The following is a 19,018-nucleotide window of genomic DNA, read 5'->3' as shown; positions in this document are numbered from 1 at the left end:
TTAACTAAAATGTTGCAGTGTAAGGAGCAGAGTAGGAAGAACCTTTCAGTCTGAAACTTACAGGTAAATTTCAGAGTTTCCGTGGTCCTTCCACAACAACCTCTGGCATCTGTTTTCTCTACAATGGAGGTAAAAATAGCAGCTATTTCAGAGCAGGAAAAGGCTTAGAGCAGTGCTAGAAGAGGGAGGGGGCTATATAAAGTTTAGTTATTTGTATATTGTAACAAAGCAACTTTTTTTTTTTTTTTTTTTTTTTTGGTCAATAGTAGATTTCTTTTGGAAAAGTAGCAGCCTCCTGTCTGGGAACACCTGTAGTTCCACTAAGTGAACACTGATGTCTGCTAACCTTTGCCTCTATTTCTCTCAATAATATACTGTCAAGCTGTTCCTTGATTTAGCAATTTTATATACTTTTTCGTTATTTTTTTTTCCTTTCCCTTCTCCTGAGACAGTCCCACTCTGTCGCCCAGTCTGGACTACAGCAGCGCCATCATGGCTCACTGCCACCTCCACTCCCTGGCTCAAGCAATCCTCCTACATCAGCCTTCAGAGTAGCTGGGACTACCCACCGGGCCCACCAGACCCGGCTAATTTTTATGGTTTTTGTTTTGTTTTTCCGTTAAGATACCTGGTGTCGGGTCAGGCACAGTGACTGACGCCTGCAATCCCAGCACCCCGGAAGGCGGAGTCCGGCAGATCACCTGAGGTGAGGAGCTGGAGACCAGACCGACCAACATGGGGAAACCCGGTCTCTACCAAAAAATAAAAAAATAAAAAACTAACTGGGCATGGTGGCTGACACCTGCAATCCCAGACACTCAGGAGGCTGAGGCAGGACAACCACCCAAACCAGGGAGGTGGAGGCAGTGGGGAGCCGAGACCGGGCCACTGCACTCCAGCCGGGGCAACAAGAGCGAAACTCTGCTTTAAAAAAAAAAAAAAAAAAAAAGAGACCGGTTTCACCATGTTGCCCAGGCAGGTCTGGAACTCCTAGGCTCAAGCGATCCTTCGCGCTCCACCGTCCAGAGTCCCAGCTGGGATCACAAGCGTGAGCCACCACGCCAGGCCAATCTATTCCTTTCTGATTAATAAATTGGGCCTGTCACGGTGGCTCACGCCTGGAATCGCGCCACCCCGGGAGGCCGACATGGGCGGATCACCTGAGATCGGGAGTTTGAGATCAGCCTGACAAATACGGAGAAACTCCGTCTCTACCAAAAAAAATAAATAAATAAAAGCCAGGCATAGTGGCTCACACCTGCAATCCCAGCCACTTGGGAGGCTGAGGCAGGAGAACAAACCAAACCCGGAGGCAGAGGCCACGGGCAGCCGAGACCATGCCACTGCAGTCCAGCCAGGCAACAAGAGTGAAATTCTGCCTCAAAAAAAAAAAAAAAAAAAAAAAGAGAGAGAGACCAGGTTTCACCATGTTGCCCAGGCCAGTCTGGAACTCCTAGGCTCAAGCGATCCCCCACGCTCAGCCATACAAAGTCCTGGGATCAGAATCGTGAGCCACCACGCCAGGCCGATCAGTTCCTTTATGATTAATAAATTGGGTCTTGCACGGTGGCTCACGCCTGAAATCCCAGCACCCCTGGAGGCCGAGGCGGGCAGATAACCTGAGGTCGGGAGTTTGAGACCAGCCTGACCAACATGGAGAAACCCATCTCTACCAAAAAAAAAAAAAAAGAGTCGAGCACGATGGCTCACGCCTGCAATCCCAGCCACTAGGGAGGCTGTGGCAGGAGAACCACCCAAACCCGGGAGGCGGAGGCCCGGTGAGCTGAGTCCATGCCACTGCACTCCAGCCTGGGCGACAAGAGCGGAACTCCGCCTGAAAAAAAAAACAAAAACAAAAAACAAAACGAAAGTCACCCGGTTTCACCATGTTGCCCAGGCTGGTCTGGAACTCCTAGGCTCAAGGGATCCACCACGCTCGGCTGTCCAAATTCTTGGCATCACAAGCGTGAGCCACCACACCAGGCCGATCTATTCTTTTCTGATTAATAAATTGGGCTGGGTGCGGTGGCTCACACCTGCAATCCCAGCACCCCAGTGGCTCACACTTGTAATCCTGTAGCGGGATTTTTAAGGAATTAGAGACACTGATGGGGTTTAGGAGATTACTAATTATTTATGTGCATCGGCCCAGTCGGATTAACATTTAAAGCACCGAGTTCTGAACAAAGACTCATTTTTTAAGCATTTTATGGGGTGGGGGTAGATCTGTGCAGGGTGAAGCATATTATAGAAGTGAGAAACAGATAATTGTTTAATTGAATCATGCATTATATTATTTTTTCCTTTTTTAGGAAAAATATGTTTTGTAACTTGAGTTTGTTTAGTGACCTTGCAGTTGTACAGTTAGGGGATTAGGGTTTTTATAATGCCTTGGAAGGGAGGAGAGATAAGGCTCACTAGCCATAGAAAAACAGGTAGTAGTTTTTTTTGAAGGACTCCAGCTCTTCTCTTTCTCAGGGGGAATTGGGTTTTTTACATTACAACTGAGTTTTTGTTTACACATTTTTTAATTTCTTTTAATTCCTGTTCCCATCCCAGCACCCCAGGAGGCCGGGGCAGGCAGATAACCTGAGGTTGGAAGTTTGAGACCAGCCCCATGAATATGGAGAAACCCCATCTCCACCAAAAAAAAAAAAAAATTAGCCGGGCATGGTGGCTCACGCCTGCAATCCCAGCCACTCAGGAGGCTGAGACAGGAATATTTTCTCCCTCCCTTAGATAAAAGATAACATACACCATTGTGCACTTTATTTGCTTTTTGACCTGGGGTGGGGTCTCACTCTGTCACTGAGGCTGGAGTACAGTGGTGTGATCTTGGCTCACTGAAACCTCTGCCTCCTAGACTCAAGCTGTCTTCCCACCTCAGCCTCCAGGGTAGCTGGAACCACAGGTGTGTGCCACCACACCCGGCTATTTTTTTGTATTTTTGGTAGTGACTGGGTTTTGCCATGCTGCCCAGGCTGGTATCGAGCTCTTGGGCTCAGGCGATCCACCTGCCTCAGCCTCCCAGAGTGTTTTCAAAGTGCTGGGAATTACAGGTGTGAGCCACTGCATCCGGCCCATTTTGCACCTTTTTAAACTTCTCTCAGAGATCACTTCATATCTGTTTATAGAAATGTTCTTCATCTTTTTTTAAATTGGTACTTTGTAGTGTGGATGTACCACATTTTTATTCAGTTAGGTTTTTTTGACATTTGAGTGTTAGGTCTTTTTTTCTGACATTATAAGACTAAAATATGAAAAGGAAAACTAGAAAAAATTTCAAAGAAAATTTACCTGTCTTTGTGATCTTGTTGTAGGGAAACTTTTTGCAATGATTAGTATCCAGGAAATGAAAAATAGCCTAATAATGAAAAGGAAAACTTAAGACAAAATGGGCATAGGATATGAAGAGTTACTTTATAGAAGAAGAAATTGGAGTGGTCAGTAAACATGGGAAAAGATAATTGAACTAGAAACTAATGGATAAATTGAAAGTTAAAATGACTATTCTGTCATCTTCAGAGTGGTGAAAATGTAAGTCTGACAGAATTGCTGGCAGAGATATGGGCCAGTGGAAACTCAGCTAGGTAAAGTGGAGTGCAATTTTATAATCTCTAATGAAGTTGAAGATGCACATAGCTGAGCAAAAAAATACATGTGTACAAAGAAATTTGGAAAAACTGTTTATCATGGTAGTGTTTGCGGTAACATAAGATGATGCAGAATGTAAGTTAACCAACAAGAAATTGGATAATTAAACTCATATCCATGTGGTGGAATATTATACAGCAATTAAACATGAACATACTAGATTGAAAAGAATTCACATGGGTAAATCTCATAAAGAAAACTTTGGTTGAAAAAGGCAAGCTGCAGAAGGATATGGGCAATATCATAACATATGTGAGTAGTTCATTTCCATACTTATGTTGTTTCAATGTTTAAAAAAAAGGAGTTATTGGCCGGGCATGATGGCTCATGCCTGTAATCCTAGCACTTTGGGAGGCTGAGGTGTATCGGGCAAAATTCACCCCCGATATTTCACGTAGGTTCTTTTCTATTTTCCCTAAGTGTCGGCCGGTCTGAGAAATAAAGGGAAAGAGTACAAAAGAGAAATTTTAAAGCTGGGTGTCCGGGGGAGACATCACATGTCGGCAGGTTCTGTGATGCCCCCTGAGCCATAAAACCCTTTATCTCCCATGTGGGACTGAAAACTCCAAGACAGGATCTCTGTTTCTGTGAGGCCTGTAGTGCTTAGTACATCCTTGAATGTGTGGGGCTCTCATTGGTATAAGTTTAATTCCTGACTGTGGATTGAAGCTGCAAAACTTTGTGGGCAAAATACAGAATGAATTTCAGTGAGTTCTCATGTATTAGACAAGGTGGCGCTGGCTGGAGACATGCTGTCCCTGTGCCCACAGGAGTAGCAGTGCTGTGCTCATCTTCCTGACCCGCTCTTCACAGGCTTCACCGCCTTTCTTCAGGAGTCTCCCCTTTGGCTTTTCCACAGCTATGAAACCCACGTAGTCGAACACCCTGATGCTTCTCCTGCAGGGCGTGTGATGAGGAGGTGAGCTTGGCTTCGGAGTGCTGGGAACCTGAGGAATTGCCAAAGACCCAGAGCCCAGCCCTGACCACCCAGAGAGCCCAAAACACAATGAACAAGTTGAATTTGCACAACAGAGTCATGCAAGACCGCCGCAGCGTGTGCATTTTCCTTCCCAGTGATGAATCTCTGAACATCATCATAAATGTGAGTAGATCTCAATATAATTCTGATAGCTGGAGGATAGTGTATTTTCAGGTTTGCTGGAGGAAAAAAACTGGACTTGAAATAATTAAGACAAAATGATTGTATTAATTGACTTCTATCCTTAATCACTAATTTCATTTTTTATATTTCCCTTGACTTTTGGGGGAGAAATAGTCTTTGTCTCAAAAGTGGGCTTTAGTGACCTATGGCTTTGATAAAGCAACCAGAGATAATGAGACAAGGATATTTAATGGCAACATGCCAGCAATTATTATTAGTTAATTGAAAGCATTTATGGTTTTGGCCTGGGGCCAATGCTTTCCCCCTCTGCTGGGCTATCATGTGGGTAAGGGAGAGGAAAAGCTTTGTTTCACTTTTTAAATAAAGGTATTAAGTAACTTTGAAATTTTAATAAAATTAAAAGATAGTAAAAACAACTATTCTAACAGAATTTAAAACCTGTTATGCTTCAGTTGAGAGATTATTCAAGATAAGTCCATGGGAAATTGGGAGTACATTTCTATTGGCAAAGTTAGTCAGTGATAACTATGCACTTCTGACAAAATGTGAAATGGGGGGTATGGGCGTGTCATATCATCATGGTGCAGATACGTGGATGTGTGCTTCCAAACAATGGCAACCTAACTGACTGTGCTGGAACCATGCAAAATATCTGAAACTACTCAGAAAGAAGGTGAAAATTGCATGCAAAAATATATTTGAAAAATATTGAGCTAACACAACATGAATTTGGAATTATAAGTGAGGTATTGTAACTCACCTACAGATGTGTTTTTTGTAATCAATATTTATGGACTCAGGCTACACTGTAAAAGCTTACATAGAAATCATTCTATCTAAACTTTCCAGGAATGAAAGTAACCTAGTATGTGTTTTGCTACTATATCTTTATATGAATTTAAATCACATTTCCAAGTGGCTTACAGTAATCAAGGTTAATTTGTCACAAGGAAGATGCAAATTAAAACCACACTGCAATATCACTGCACACCTACTAGTATGGTTTAAAAGAAAAAACCAGAAAATATCAAGTATTGGTGACAATGTGGAGCAAATAGGACTTTTTCAATAATGGCGGGTATGTAAAGTGGCACAGACACTTTGGAAACCTGTTTGGCATTATACGATACTAAACCTGAACACATGCATTGTTTATGACCCAGGAATGCCACTCCTGGGAACCAACAACAACGCATATATGTGTTGCATATGTTCACCAAAAGACATTTACAAGAATGTTCATAGCAGCACTATTTGAAATCGCCCCCAAGTAGAAAATGCACAAATATTTAACAGTAGGTTGGTTAAAGTGTGGTACATTTATGCAATATAATACCATATAGAAACGAGAGTGAGGGATCTGCAAACTAATATGCAACTGTACAAATGAATCCCACAAATATAATGTTGGGTGGCAGAAGCCAGATGCAAATGAATACATGCTGTAGATTTCATTCTTTTACATTAAAAAAGCTAGTCACACAAAGTTATGCTGTTAGAAGAGAGTGATTTGGTCGGGAGCAGGGGTAGTTACAGGAAGGGAGTACAAGGAGATTTCTGGTTGTTAGTTATGTTCAGTGTCAATCTAGGTGCTGAACAGGTACAATAAAGATTTTAGAATTCATCAATTTGCACACTTATGATAGATGCACTTTCCTGTATGTATACTTCAATAAAATCTTTTAAAAAGTAAAATGACAAAAAGACACTATTAACAAAAATGACATATTATATTAACTGTTATATTAAGGAAAATATAAAAATGAGTTCTATAACAGGGGCTGTGCAGGTCATGTGGTCATGCCAAGGACCATATGTGCTCAAGATTCTCATGACATTTTGGAAGGAGGTTGGGCTTTCCTTTCTTCTCTCCCTTCCCTTCCCTTCCCTATTTTTAAACCTAGGTTTGGTATTTTCCTGGGGTGATGGTGACTTTGGAAAATTGGGCCGGGGCGGAAGTAAAGGCTGTAACATTCCCCAGAACATTGAGAGACTAAATGGACAGGGGGTGTGCCAGATTGAGTGTGGAGCTCAGCTCCTACTGGCGCTCACCAAGTCTGGAGTGGTGTGGACATGGTACATAAACGTCCCCCCGCCACAGTGTGCGTGCTTGTGCAGGCGCATGCAGGGAACCTGGGCCTTGCCCCAGGACCACCCCGGCGTGATTGTGACCTGTCATATTTTTACTTATGCATGCATCTTTGTGCTTTAAAGGATATTGAGTTGGGATTAGTGACAATAGTACAAGAAGAAATTTCCTATTGTAACTGGGTCATTTTGAAGATACTAGAAAAATGTTAGGCCACTTACCTTTCCTGTTTGGGTGAGATTTATAGGAAGGGTTTCTTCTGCTGAAGCCTAAGGATAAAATGAGAGCAAAATAGCCTTCTGAATCCTTTGGTCCTGAAAAAGTTAACATGTATTTCTTCTAAAAGCTTATTATATTAATGTACAAAAGAGCAGGTGTCCAGACTGGCCTTGGATGGTGTGTCAGGCCTTGCTTGCTGCCTCTGGTCATAACATTGGCACTATTTATTTATTTAAGACGGGGTCTCGCTCTATTGCCCAGGCTGGAATGCAGTGGCACAATCTCAGCTCACTGCAAGCTCCGCCTCCCGGGTTCACGCCATTCTCCTGCCTCAGCCTCCCGAGTAGCTGGGACTTCAGGCGCCTGCCACCATGCCCGGCTAATTTTTTGTATTTTTAGTAGAGATGGGGTTTCACCGTGTTAGCCAGGATGGTCTCGGTCTCCTGACCTCGTGATCCACCTGCCTTGGCCTCCCAAAGTGCTGGGATTACAGGCATGAACCACCGCGACTGGCCAACATTGGCACTTTGAGAAAGATGTATACCAGATGGGACTTTGCATAGGTGTTTGCAGTAGTGTGTCTTATTTTCAGTCTGTGTATATGAAAACCTACAACAGTAACTTAAATATTGTAAAACATGTATTAAGGTATTATCGTTTTTCCCAGCTGACTTAATTCAAATTAAATAAGTTAATTTGAATTAATGGTGTATGATTCTGAATATAAGTTTGAAGACCTTGGGTGCTGTGTGTGACGTCATTGAGCTGGCTGTGAAAGATGTGAGACAATGTGTGTCTTCTTGTATAGCATCGTCAGACCATAACCGTATTGTAACACTCCACCATTGGCCTTCTCTCAGGGGAAAGGGGGATTACTTCAGGTTGGGCCACGGCTCTGACGTGCACGTGTGGAAACCACAGGTGGTGGAAGGGCTGAAAGGGAAGAAGATCGTGCATGTGGCCGTCAGGGCCCAGCACTGCGTGGCGGTCACGGACTCAGGGCAGGTAAGGCTGCAGGTGGCCTGGGGGTGACTTGCCATCCTGACTTGGGGGACTTGAGGGTCACGACACGGCCCTCCTCCTGTTGAAATCGCAGCTGTTGATGAAATCAGCCGAGTCTTACTGCTTGGAGAACCATGAGGGCGGGACCCGTCCCTTTTGCCCGCTGGTGTATCTGCCTGCTCTGCAGCAGGGGTTGGGGGCGGGGTCCTCAGAAAAGAGGCGTTCCCACTCTGAAGTCCGCGTGAAAAGTGTGTGGAAAGATTGTTATTCTTTTTTTTTTTTTTTTTTTTGAGACGGAGTCTCGCTGTCGCCCAGGCTGGAGGGCAGTGGCGTGATCTCAGCTCACTGCAAGCTCCGCCTCCCGGGTTCACGCCATTCTCCTGCCTCAGCCTCCGGAGTAGCTGGGACTACAGGTGCCCGCCACCGTGCCCAGCTAATTTTTTGTATTTTTAGTAGAGACGGGGTTTCACCGTGGTCTCGATCTCCTGACCTCGTGATCCACCCGCCTCGGCCTCCCACAGTGCTGGGATTACAGTCGTGAGCCACCGTGCCCGGCTTCTTTACCTGTTTTAGAACTGATTTTCTTTTCTTTTTTTTTTTTTTGAGACGGAGTCTTGCTCTCTCCCCCAGGCTGGAGTGCAGTGGCGCGATCTTGGCTCACTGCAAGCTCCGCCTCCCGGGTTCCCGCCATTCTCCTGCCTCAGCCTCCCGAGTAGCTGGGACTACAGGCACCCGCCACCGCGCCCGGCTAATTTTTTTGTATTTTTTTTTTTTTAGTAGAGACGGGGTTTCACCGTGTTAGCCAGGATGGTCTCGATCTCCTGACCTCGTGATCCGCCCGCTTCGGCCTCCCAAAGTGCTGGGATTACAGGCTTGAGCCACCGCGCCCGGCCAGAACTGATTTTCTGCATCTTTTAAAAAATGATTTGTCCCTTCCCTACCCTGCTGGGCTGCGTCGCGCGTTCCCCGACCAGCCTGCAGAGCTCGCGCGGCGGCAGCCCAGCCGCTCGGCCCCGCCATGCTCACAGAGGCCGCCATGGGCACCGCACGCTGGCTAGCGCTAGGCAGCCTCCTAGCCCTGGCCAGGCTTTTGGAAGGCCGGCTGGTGGGCGAGGAGGAAGCCGGCTTTGGCGAATGTGACAAGTTCTTATACGCCGGGACCCCGCCTGCGGGGCTGGCGCCCGATTACCACGTGAAGATCTGTCAGCGCGAGGAGGGCGCTGAGCGCTTCACCACCCTCTACAGCACACGGGACCGCATCCCCGTGTACTCCGCGTTCCGCGCCCGGCGCCCTGCGCCCCGCGGGGCCGAGCAGCGATGGCTGGTGGAGCCGCAGCTCGATGACCCCAACAGCAACCTTGAGGAGGGGATGAATGAGGCAGAGGCCATCACCTCTGAGAACAGCCTGGGAGGTAAGCAAGCCTTGAATACAGATTACTTTGATTCTGATTACCAAAGAGGACAGCTGTACCCGTTCTCCCTTAGCAGTGATCTTCAGGTGGCCACGTTTATTCTTACAAATTCAGCCCGATGACTCAGTCCTTCCAGGAACGGTGGTACCTGAATCTCAACAGCCTAATGGAGCAGGCTTTGACCCCACAGTGTGGCAGTGGGGAAAACCTATATATCCTCACAGGCACAGTGCCCTCAGACTACAAAGTTAAAGACAAAGTGGCCGGGCGTGGTGGCTCACGCCTGTAATCCCAGTACTTTGGGAGGCCGAGGCGGGCGGATCACGAGGTCGGGAAATCGAGACCATCCTGGCTAACACAGTGAAACCCCATCTCCACTGAAAATACAAAAAAAAAATTAGTCGGGTGTGGTGGTGGGCGCCTGTAGTCCCAGCTACTCGGGAGGCTGAGGTAGGAGAATAGTGTGAACCTGGGAGGCAGAGCTTGCAGTGAATGGGGATCAGGCCACTGCACTCCAGCCTGGGTGACAGAGCGAGACTCCATCTCAAAAAAAAAAAAAAAAAAAAAAAAAGTGGCAGTCCCTGAGTTTGTTTGGTTGGCAGCCTGTTGTGCTGTCCCTGGAGGAGGCTGGGCCATGGGTTTGTCAAGCACACCCAGGACAGTGACATCATAGATGTGATGGTAAAAGATCTTCAGAAACTGCTTCCATTTAACCCTCAGTTGTTTCAAAACAACTGTGGTGAAACTGAGCAAGACACAGAGAAAATGATAAAAATCCTGGAAGTGATTAACGAAGTCCAGGATGAAGAGTGAATGGTACAATCTCAAGAGAGTTCTAGTCCCCCCTGTAGCACCAGGAGGAGCAAGAGGTCTGCTCTGTTGCCTCCAGAGGCATCTGAGGGAAGTGGTAGCTTTTTGGGAAAACTCATGGGCTTCATTGCTACCCCATTCATCAAGCTTTTTCAGTTTTTATTACCTTGTGGTAGCAATCCTGAAGAACATTGTCTATCTCCTGTGGTGTGTTACCAAGCAGGTGATTAATGGCATAGAAAGTTGCCTTTACCACCTGGGCTCAGCCACCATCTCATACTTCATGGCCATTGGGGAAGAGTTGGTGAGCATTCCCTGGAAGGTGCTCAAGGTCATGGCCAAAGTCATCAGGGCTATTCTCTGGATCCTTTGTTGTCTGCTGAAGGCCATTTGCCGAGTTCTGAGCATCCCTGTCCATGTCCTTGTGGATGTGGCCACTTTCCCTATGTATAACATGGGCGCTATTCCAATTGTATGCAAGGACATTGCACTGGGCCTTGGTGGCACTGTCTCACTGCTCTTTGACACTGCTTTTGGTACCCTGGGTGGCCTATTTCAGGTTTTTAGTGTCTGCAGGTGGATTGGCCACAAGGTTACTTTTGACAATTCTGGGGAGTTATAAACTCAAAAAACTAATAGTATCCAGTCACAGTGAATTTGAAAGCTGGAATATTTTGTCTTTACAATGGGTTTCTGTTCACTGTCAGTTATCATTGTGTTTCGGCCTTTGGTGGGGGTGTCTGCTTGTTTTTGCAAAAGAAGATGGCAGAATTTAGACTTGAGAGAGGAGAAATGCTCAAGGTGAGATAAGGTATAGTAATCTGCTGTTTACCTCCAGTTATATGTGCAAACTCCCAAACCACTAATAACTTCAGTTATGCACTCTGACTCAGATGACCACCTGAAATGCACTGGTATTTATTTCTGATAATTAAAAATTACAGGGGAGTAAAGAATTAGAAAAAGAACAACTGTAAACTAAAGGTGTCTGAGAAAAGGAGAAAGGGAGCTTGTTCTTCCCATTGCTCTTTGTGATTTAAGGCAAAACAGATAAAAATCTGCAGCCAATTTCTTGGCATTTGCTTCTCTTTCTCCCCAACTCAACTGACCTTGGTGGAATGCACATAATGCCTCTCTGTTGAAATAACTTTGTGGGGATCTAGAATTTTCTATATCTCAGCTTTCCATGGTTCTCAAGGATATATACAGTTTTCATTTTCCTCCAAAGTTGAATTTTGCTACATTTTTCTTTTAGATAATGATAAGCATTTTTAAAAAATCATTTTTAGGTAATGGTAAGCATTTTATGCCAAATGTGGCATAACAAGTTTGAATCGAAGGGCAAAGTTTTTTTTTTTTTGACCCCTTCAATGGTATAATACAGTCCTCTCAGGTGAAAAGAGAAGAGAAGGTGGACAGCCCTGCTCTTAGTAGGTGCTGCAGATCCAAGGACATCTTTTGCGCAGCTTGGATTAACTTGACGTGTATCCCTGCCTGACAAGGTTGAACTGAAAGATATATATGGTTTTTTTTTTTTTTTGAGACAGAGTCTCGCTCTGTCGCCCAGGCTGGAGTGCAGTGGCGCAATCTCGGCTCACTGCAAGCTCCGCCTCCCGGGTTCACGCCATTCTCCTGCCTCAGCCTCTCCGAGTAGCTGGGACTACAGGCGCCCGCCACCATGCCTGGCTAATTTTTTTTTTTTTTTTTGTATTTTTAGTAGAGACAGGGTTTCACCATGGTCTCGATCTCCTGACCTCGTGATCCGCCCGCCTCGGCCTCCCAAAGTGCTGGGATTACAAGCGTGAGCCACCGTGCCCGGCCCATACTAGATTTTTCTAATGCACTGAGTAAGTACCTAGTATAGTAAAAAATACTCTGACTTATGTCCCTAAATGGTTGTTTTGGTACAACTATATAGAAAAGAGCCACAAAATAAAGATAAAAATTATTCTGGCCATCTCTGAAAAAATATATAAAATATTTAAGAATAATTATATCTTAGGAAATTGTTTTTATAGCGTGTTTGAGGCTACAAACATAACTCCCCTTAATACAAGTTAAATGTGAGAGCTCATTCTCAACCTTTTTTTGATCAAGCACTTGTCATTTTAAATCTTGCACTAAAAAATGGTAACAAGAGGAACCAAACTTTGCTTCCTACCGTTGGGATGGAATCATCTGGATTTTTCTGGATGTTTTAAAGAATTACTGAGAGGTAGGAAGCAGCTAAGTATGAAAATAGTGATCTTGGGGGTACAGCCCAGGATCAATCAGAAAGTTATATGCAAAAATTCAGGGTCCCAACAAGGAGAGAACAATATGTCAATCATTTGCATGGGGTTGATGGATGAGAAACATGAATGTAGCAAGAGTTACATTTTGCAGAAAAATAACAGAGTCACACCCAGCATAGAACAGCAGCCAGTAAGCTGCCATCCTGATCAATTTGTGATGCAAGTTTAGGGAGTATGGGGACCACATGGGTCCATGCTAGGGAGATATGCACCAAGCTTATCTGAAACTTAAAACAGTATTTTACCAACACTTAGGGAGCATAAAGTTTGGATGTCCCTTTATTTCAGCAGTGTGAAGGTAAATGGAAGAGTGAGGGTTTGACTTGGTACTGATTGGTCAAGAATCCTGCTGGATAAAGAAAAGGAGTTTTAGAAGTGACCAGAGGGACAGTCCAGCCAAACTATTATTTGATAAGAAACCCGAGGCCCAGGGAGGCAACAGGCTAGCCCTTAGTTTCATGGCTAGCAGCTGAGAGCAGATTAGGAGCCAACGTTGTTTGCACATGTCCCATCACACCTGGGATGTCAGACATGGGAAGTTTGTGCTATTATTCAGCTGCCTCCCTGGACCGCGGCAAGATTTCCTCATCCATCAAACAGAGTCCGGGCCCTGACTTAATCAGTTGGATTTGGCATGTGTGATGAAAACAATTAGCCGTCCATGTACAACATTATGCTTACTGCATCCCATGGAAACTTAATTCCCTCCTAGCACGTATTTGCATACTGAAAGGCCCTAAAAGGGCATCCATGGCAGCTTGAGCCCCTTAGCACCATGTAAGGAGCACAGCATCCAAACGGCTTCTTGAGAACCATTGGGGAATGTCTTCTTTTTCACATCCAATTGTTTAGTGTCTATTTATTCTTGCATGGCCTGTTTTGAAATCTAAAAAGGGACAATAAAGCAAAAAGTATCAGTAAGGTTGGTGGCTGAGACCCACTGCCCTAAGCTACTAGTGCGGCTGTGCCTGTGGGTCTCTGGAACCATCTGCATTGGACCTGAAGCCACAGCAGGTGGCTGGACTGCTGAGCCTGTTCCTAATGAGCTACGTTGGGCTTTGAGGTAGAAGTTGGGGTTGGTGAACCCCAATTCTGGCTTAAAGATCTTGCTGTGGCTCTGTTATGTTCTGAGGCCTTGGGATCAGCCTCTTCCTCATTATGGAGCTGATTTTCTAGTCTGTGGATCAGCTATGCCTTTGGACACTTCTCTTTTCCATTGTGCCTTTTGAATGTTGGCTTCTCACTCAGCATCAGCACTTCCACCTAAATGCAGACTAGGGAGTTGGGAGAAGGAACCAAAGTGAAGCACCCTACTTTTATTCATCATTTGTTCATCTGTCAAACATGTTTTTGGACATCAGGGTTGCAGAGATGAACAATGCATGGATTCCATCTTTGAGGAGTTCAAAACCTAGTGGAGAGAACACATGGTACAATCGTACTTGTAACACATGAAGGACAAGTAAGTGCTGCAATATAAGTACTAATAGCATGTTCCTTGGAACAGAGGAAGAAAAACCACGAAACTATGGAAATTAGGGAAGCCTTTACAGAGGGCGTGACAAAATAATTTGACATTTTCAAGCTATGTACAATGCTGTGCACCTTGCAGATGCTCAATAACGTCATACTGACAACTCGTTAGGAGTTCTGTAAACTCTCTAAAAGGGGAGAATGCTAATAGTTGAAATGAGGCTTGGCGACTGTGAATTTTTGCCATTTTCTTCTTGATCCACATTAATTCAAGAAGCTTCCAGTCATATCTGGCTTTTATTCATTTTTTAAATGTTTGCATCATACATGAGAAAAAAGAAGTCTGGATCAGTGAAACAGGCCTTAGAACTATTTTTCAGTGTTATTGTTCTGCAAAGTATTTGGGACAAGGAGTGTTTTTGATATCTTTCATAATTAAGCACCAAAGACTGACTGCTTCACTGAATCTGAATCACATAGAAAATTATGGAAACACTTTTATTTGTTTGTTTATTCATTAGGAAACTCCCACAGTGAGAGAAATTACAAGCAGTCTCTGATGGGGCCTGGTCCTCTCTGTGGCCTTTAGTAGGGTGATCCTCTGGGGCGGAGGTTGTAGTAACTCTTGGCTGCCTTCCCAGTGTGGGCAGCATCTTGCCTAAGCTCACCACAAAATACGTGTTTTTCCAAATGTTACACTATAAGCAATATAGTGTGGACTGCTTGCCTTTCATTAATGGGTTCTCAGTCTTCCCATTGTCTCTCTCTGTAGCTATTTTCCCCCAGGTCATGGATTGATGTCTAACAACACTACACTCCAAATCAATTTTTAAGCTTAAATTTCAACAAAGAGGCCAGGTGCGGTGGCTCATGCCTGCAATCCCAGCACTCTGAGAGGCCAAGGTGGGCAGATCATGAGGTCAGGAGATCAAGACCATCCTGGCTAACATGGTGAAACCCTGTCTCTACTAAAAATACAAAAAATTAGCTGGGCATGGTGGCGGGTGCCTGTAGTCCCAGCTACTCGGGAGGCTGAGAGGCAGGAGGATGGCGTGAACCTGGGAGGCGGAGCTTGCAGTGAGCTGTGATTGGGCCACTCCAGCCTGGGCGACAGAGTGAGACTCTATCTCAAAAAAAAAAAAACAAAAAAAACTTTCAACAAAGAAAGTGCTCATAACCACTTGTCATCCTCGATTATCCATGGTGAGGAGGTGGATGTAAGATTACTTCTGGAGGCCGATACTTCCTTATGGTTAAGAGCCCATGCTCTAGAGTCAAAATGATGATGTGGGCACAAATCCTGGCTTCCCCACTTACTGTGTGATCTTCGGCAAGTTACTCACCTCAGCTTTCTCATCTATACAATTATGAGTACCTACCTCAGTGGGTTGCTATGAGCATTAAATGAATTAATGAACATAAAGCATTCATCACTTACCATGCTTGGCACATGGTAAGTGGTCAGCAAGTGTTAATTGTTGTTGCTAGATCTGTTGTGGGCAATGATATTTACACTTCTTGGACAAAATTGGTTTGATGCTGCCTTAGAGGTCAGGATATTTTTAGATCAAAGCTGGAAGAACCAGGATCAAAGTATGGTCTGGGAGTCAAAGTCGTGAATGAAAATGAAGCAAGCCAGAACCTCATAAGTGGTGTCCATGAATCTGAAAGTACAGGTGAGGGTTGGACCTGGAGTCTCAAAAGATGAGGGTCAGAAAACTGAAACTCAACATGTTTCCAGCCCTACTCAGCTTTATTTCATACTCAAGCCTCCAAAATCCAAACACATTGTCAGCATCTGCTTTGAAGGTAGGCATTGCAGGTAGGATGAGACAACCCAAAGATGGCATTGAAAAAGAGGCAGAGCCTCTTGGACACTGTGCCTAGTGAGTGTGGGTTGTTGGGGGAAAGGCAGGTGATCATTCTGGTACAGGGCCTCAGGGTTAATTAGTTTTAGTTGTCCGATGACACTTTTGGGAAAGTCTTCAAACCTTTGTGAGATTTAATTCCTTATCTATAAAATGTGGGTAATACAAATATCATCCCATAGGGTTTTTGTAAGTGAAACTAGCTTTGTAAACCATCAACTATCATAAAAATATAAAAATTCATCATTATAAGTTTCCAAGGTTGGTCCTATTTCTTTAAAAATTGGTGCATACTTCCATTTTTTAAAAGGTGAGTAGATATGATTGAAAATTAAAGTGGTTATTCAGAAAGCATAAATGGCTTAGCCAGAAATTGGGTTTGACAGTAAATGTTGAACATTATGCCTTGAGAACTTAAGATCCCCAGAATGCTGCCTCATCCAGCCTTAAGTCTCACTTTCTTAAAACCCAGTCAATCCCATTTTCAGTAGATTCCTCCACACACCTCATGTCCATTTGCTTTCCTCCTGTCTGGGTCAACTGAATCTCTGAAATGAGTAATAGGCACTGAAATGAAAGACACCGTATGAGTCTTGTTAAACCTGAAAAAAAAAAACAAGTGTGAGACAGTGAACAGTCCTGGTGAGTCTCTGAGAACTGGCAGAAGCTACCTAGACTGCCCCTGGCAGCCTGCACACTGTAGGCCAGCCCAGGCCTGCCACTGATATCTGTCCCTGAGGACATCAGACAGCAGCTTCTGGGCTTTAGTTTATTTATTTAACACAGCACCAAGTGTGTGTTTCTCCAGCATTCATGCTGATTTGGCATATCCAGATGTATTATGTTTACTGCATCTAGAAGGAAACTTCCAGGGAAATAGAAGTCTCAGAAGTGAGGAAGTGGCAGCCTTGTGTAAAGGGGAGAGTGCATCCAGAACACGGGAGCCCTGAGTTTCCCTCCCCTGAGTTACTGTACATTTTCTGGATGTCAAAATTGGCATATTTGCAAAACAAGAAGAGAGCGACCATCTCTAGGGTCTTCTCAAATTGCAGGCAATAAATCTTTGCTTTTCAACAAGTACTTTCATATATTTGGGTCACAGAGATTCTGATTGAGTTCTGTCAACTCATCTCTCCTATCTGAGGGTTACCAAAAGTCAAGAGAAATTCCCTGTGACGTTATCGGGAAGGACAGGGACAGATTTGTTCTGAAAACATCATTATTTATATTATTATCGTCAGCATTTCTTCTCCCCAGACTTAGAGAATTAATTAGCATGGTTGCCCTTAAGTGGTGGCCAACCTAAGAGTAAGAAATATTAGTAATGCCCCTGGCTTCTATTTAACTCCCTCAGTGGCCTGAAGTGTTGCCAGAAATCTCACCACTTGGCATTCTTCCTGTAGGCTAGGAAAACACAAATAATCGGTTTTTGTTTTGTTTTGTTTTGTTTTGTTTTTGAGATGGAGTCTGGCTCTATTGCCCAGGCTGGAGTGCAGTGGCGCGATCTCAGCTCACTGCAAACTCCGCCTCCCGGGTTCACGCCATTCTTCTGCCTCAGCCTCCTAAGTAGCTGGGACTACAGGCGCCCGCCACTGCGCCTGGCTGATTTTTTGTATTTTTAGTAGAGACGAGGTTTCACCGTGTTAGGCAGGATGGTCTCGATCTCCTGACCTCGTGATCCGCCCGCCTCGGCCTCCCGAAGTGCTGGGATTACAGGCGTGAGCCACCATGCCTGGCTGGAAAATAGAAATAATCTGAAAGAAGTTAACACATTGCGTCAATGCTAGCAACTTAGGGTAAATGATTTTATGAACTCCTTCCTACTAGATGGGAACAATTCTACACACAAGTAATTGTTTTCATTGGTAAGAGGTGTGGTGGGAACACCATACTGAGAGTCAGGAGGTGCCTGGCTTAGACCAGCATCCTGTGGAACTGGAGCCTTACCCCAAGTGAGCCCTTCATTGTAAGGGCTGGAGACAAAGGGAAGGACCCTGTGAGATCTTAGAAATAAGGCTACAGAATTTCTCTCTAAATGTCTAATATTAGGTCAGTCCATAATGGATCAAAGTAGAAATGCAGACCTGAAAGAAATAACAAGGGTGTTGTGCCTATTGCACTCATAGCCAGTGGTGTGCTGGTAAATGTTGAACCACCAGCTTTCTGTGTCTGCAGGGAGAGCACCCTGATTTGTAATGTTTGCCAGTTTCTGTGGTGTCAATATTTCCATCACAGCTGATGTCAAGCTGCCAATGTGACATCACTGAAAGCAGCATTGGGAAGGTAGGTACACAGCCTGTGCTCCTGAGCTGGTGCAAGTCACTGGGAACTAGCTCCCCCATACCACTACTTCATCATCCAGTTGAGTGCATAAGATACACAGAAGGAACATTTCCAGCAGAAAAAGAGTTGAACAGCTATAGTATGGCAGAGGAAAGAAAATCACTGAGACAAATACTGACCATGCCCTTTTGAGTACTATCCAGGAGAGAGGAAGGCTTGACAATCTGAACTTTAAATATTTCAAAATCCAAAGGCTACATCCCCAGCCCTGTACAATAAATTATAAGGTTATTTTAGCTCAGTGCCATTAAACATAACTTATCTAATGCCTCATTTTCCATCCTGTTCCAGTCAAACAAGCTTCTGCTCATGGCCTGGCTTGCTTTCTTTTTTCTTTTTTTTTAAATTATACTTTAAGTTCTAGGGTACATGTGCACAACGTGCAGGTTTGTTACATAGGTAGACATGTGTCATGTTTGCTGCACCCATTAACTCGTCATTTACATTAGGTATTTCTCCTAATGCTATCCCTCCCCCAGCCTCCATACCCCCCAACAGGCCCCAGGGTGTGATGTTCCCACCCTGTGTCCAAGTGTTCTCATTGTTCAATTCCCACCTATGAATGAGAACGTGAGGGGTTTGGTTTTCTGTCCTTGTGATAGTTTGCTGAGAATGATGGTTTCCAGCTTCATCCATGTCCCTGCAAAGGACATGAAGTCATCATCCTTTTTTATGGCTGCATAGTATTCCATGGTGTGTCTGTGCCACATTTTCTTAATCCAGTCTATCAT

General features: G+C 44.6%; 1 long non-coding RNA gene and 1 pseudogene across 3 annotated transcripts; one reads left to right on the top strand and one right to left on the bottom strand.

Moving 5' to 3' along the window:
* Positions 1-8,944: 8,944 nt before the first annotated feature.
* LOC116482276 (endonuclease domain-containing 1 protein-like) lies at positions 8,945-10,931 on the top strand (annotated as a pseudogene).
* A 2,539-nt stretch (positions 10,932-13,470) lies between these two features.
* LOC131381261 (uncharacterized) lies at positions 13,471-18,114 on the bottom strand. Of its 3 annotated transcripts, XR_009209886.1 has the most exons (5): positions 18,029-18,114; positions 17,584-17,698; positions 16,450-16,546; positions 13,918-14,014; positions 13,471-13,489 (listed from the first exon to the last, which is right to left on the bottom strand). It is a non-coding gene; the product is annotated as an uncharacterized LOC131381261 (long non-coding RNA). The 3 variants fall into 3 exon arrangements; XR_009209885.1 differs by lacking the exon at positions 13,471-13,489 and having other exon boundaries at positions 13,900-14,014; XR_009209887.1 differs by lacking the exon at positions 13,471-13,489 and having other exon boundaries at positions 13,900-14,014; positions 17,616-17,698.
* Between the last annotated feature and the right edge of the window lie 904 nt (positions 18,115-19,018).

Source organism: Hylobates moloch, unplaced genomic scaffold (assembly GCF_009828535.3).
Source record: "Hylobates moloch isolate HMO894 unplaced genomic scaffold, HMol_V3 SCAFFOLD_14, whole genome shotgun sequence".
Lineage (NCBI taxonomy): Eukaryota > Metazoa > Chordata > Mammalia > Primates > Hylobatidae > Hylobates > Hylobates moloch.
Note: the sequence above shows the minus strand (reverse complement) of the source record. Positions and strands in the feature narration are given on the sequence as shown.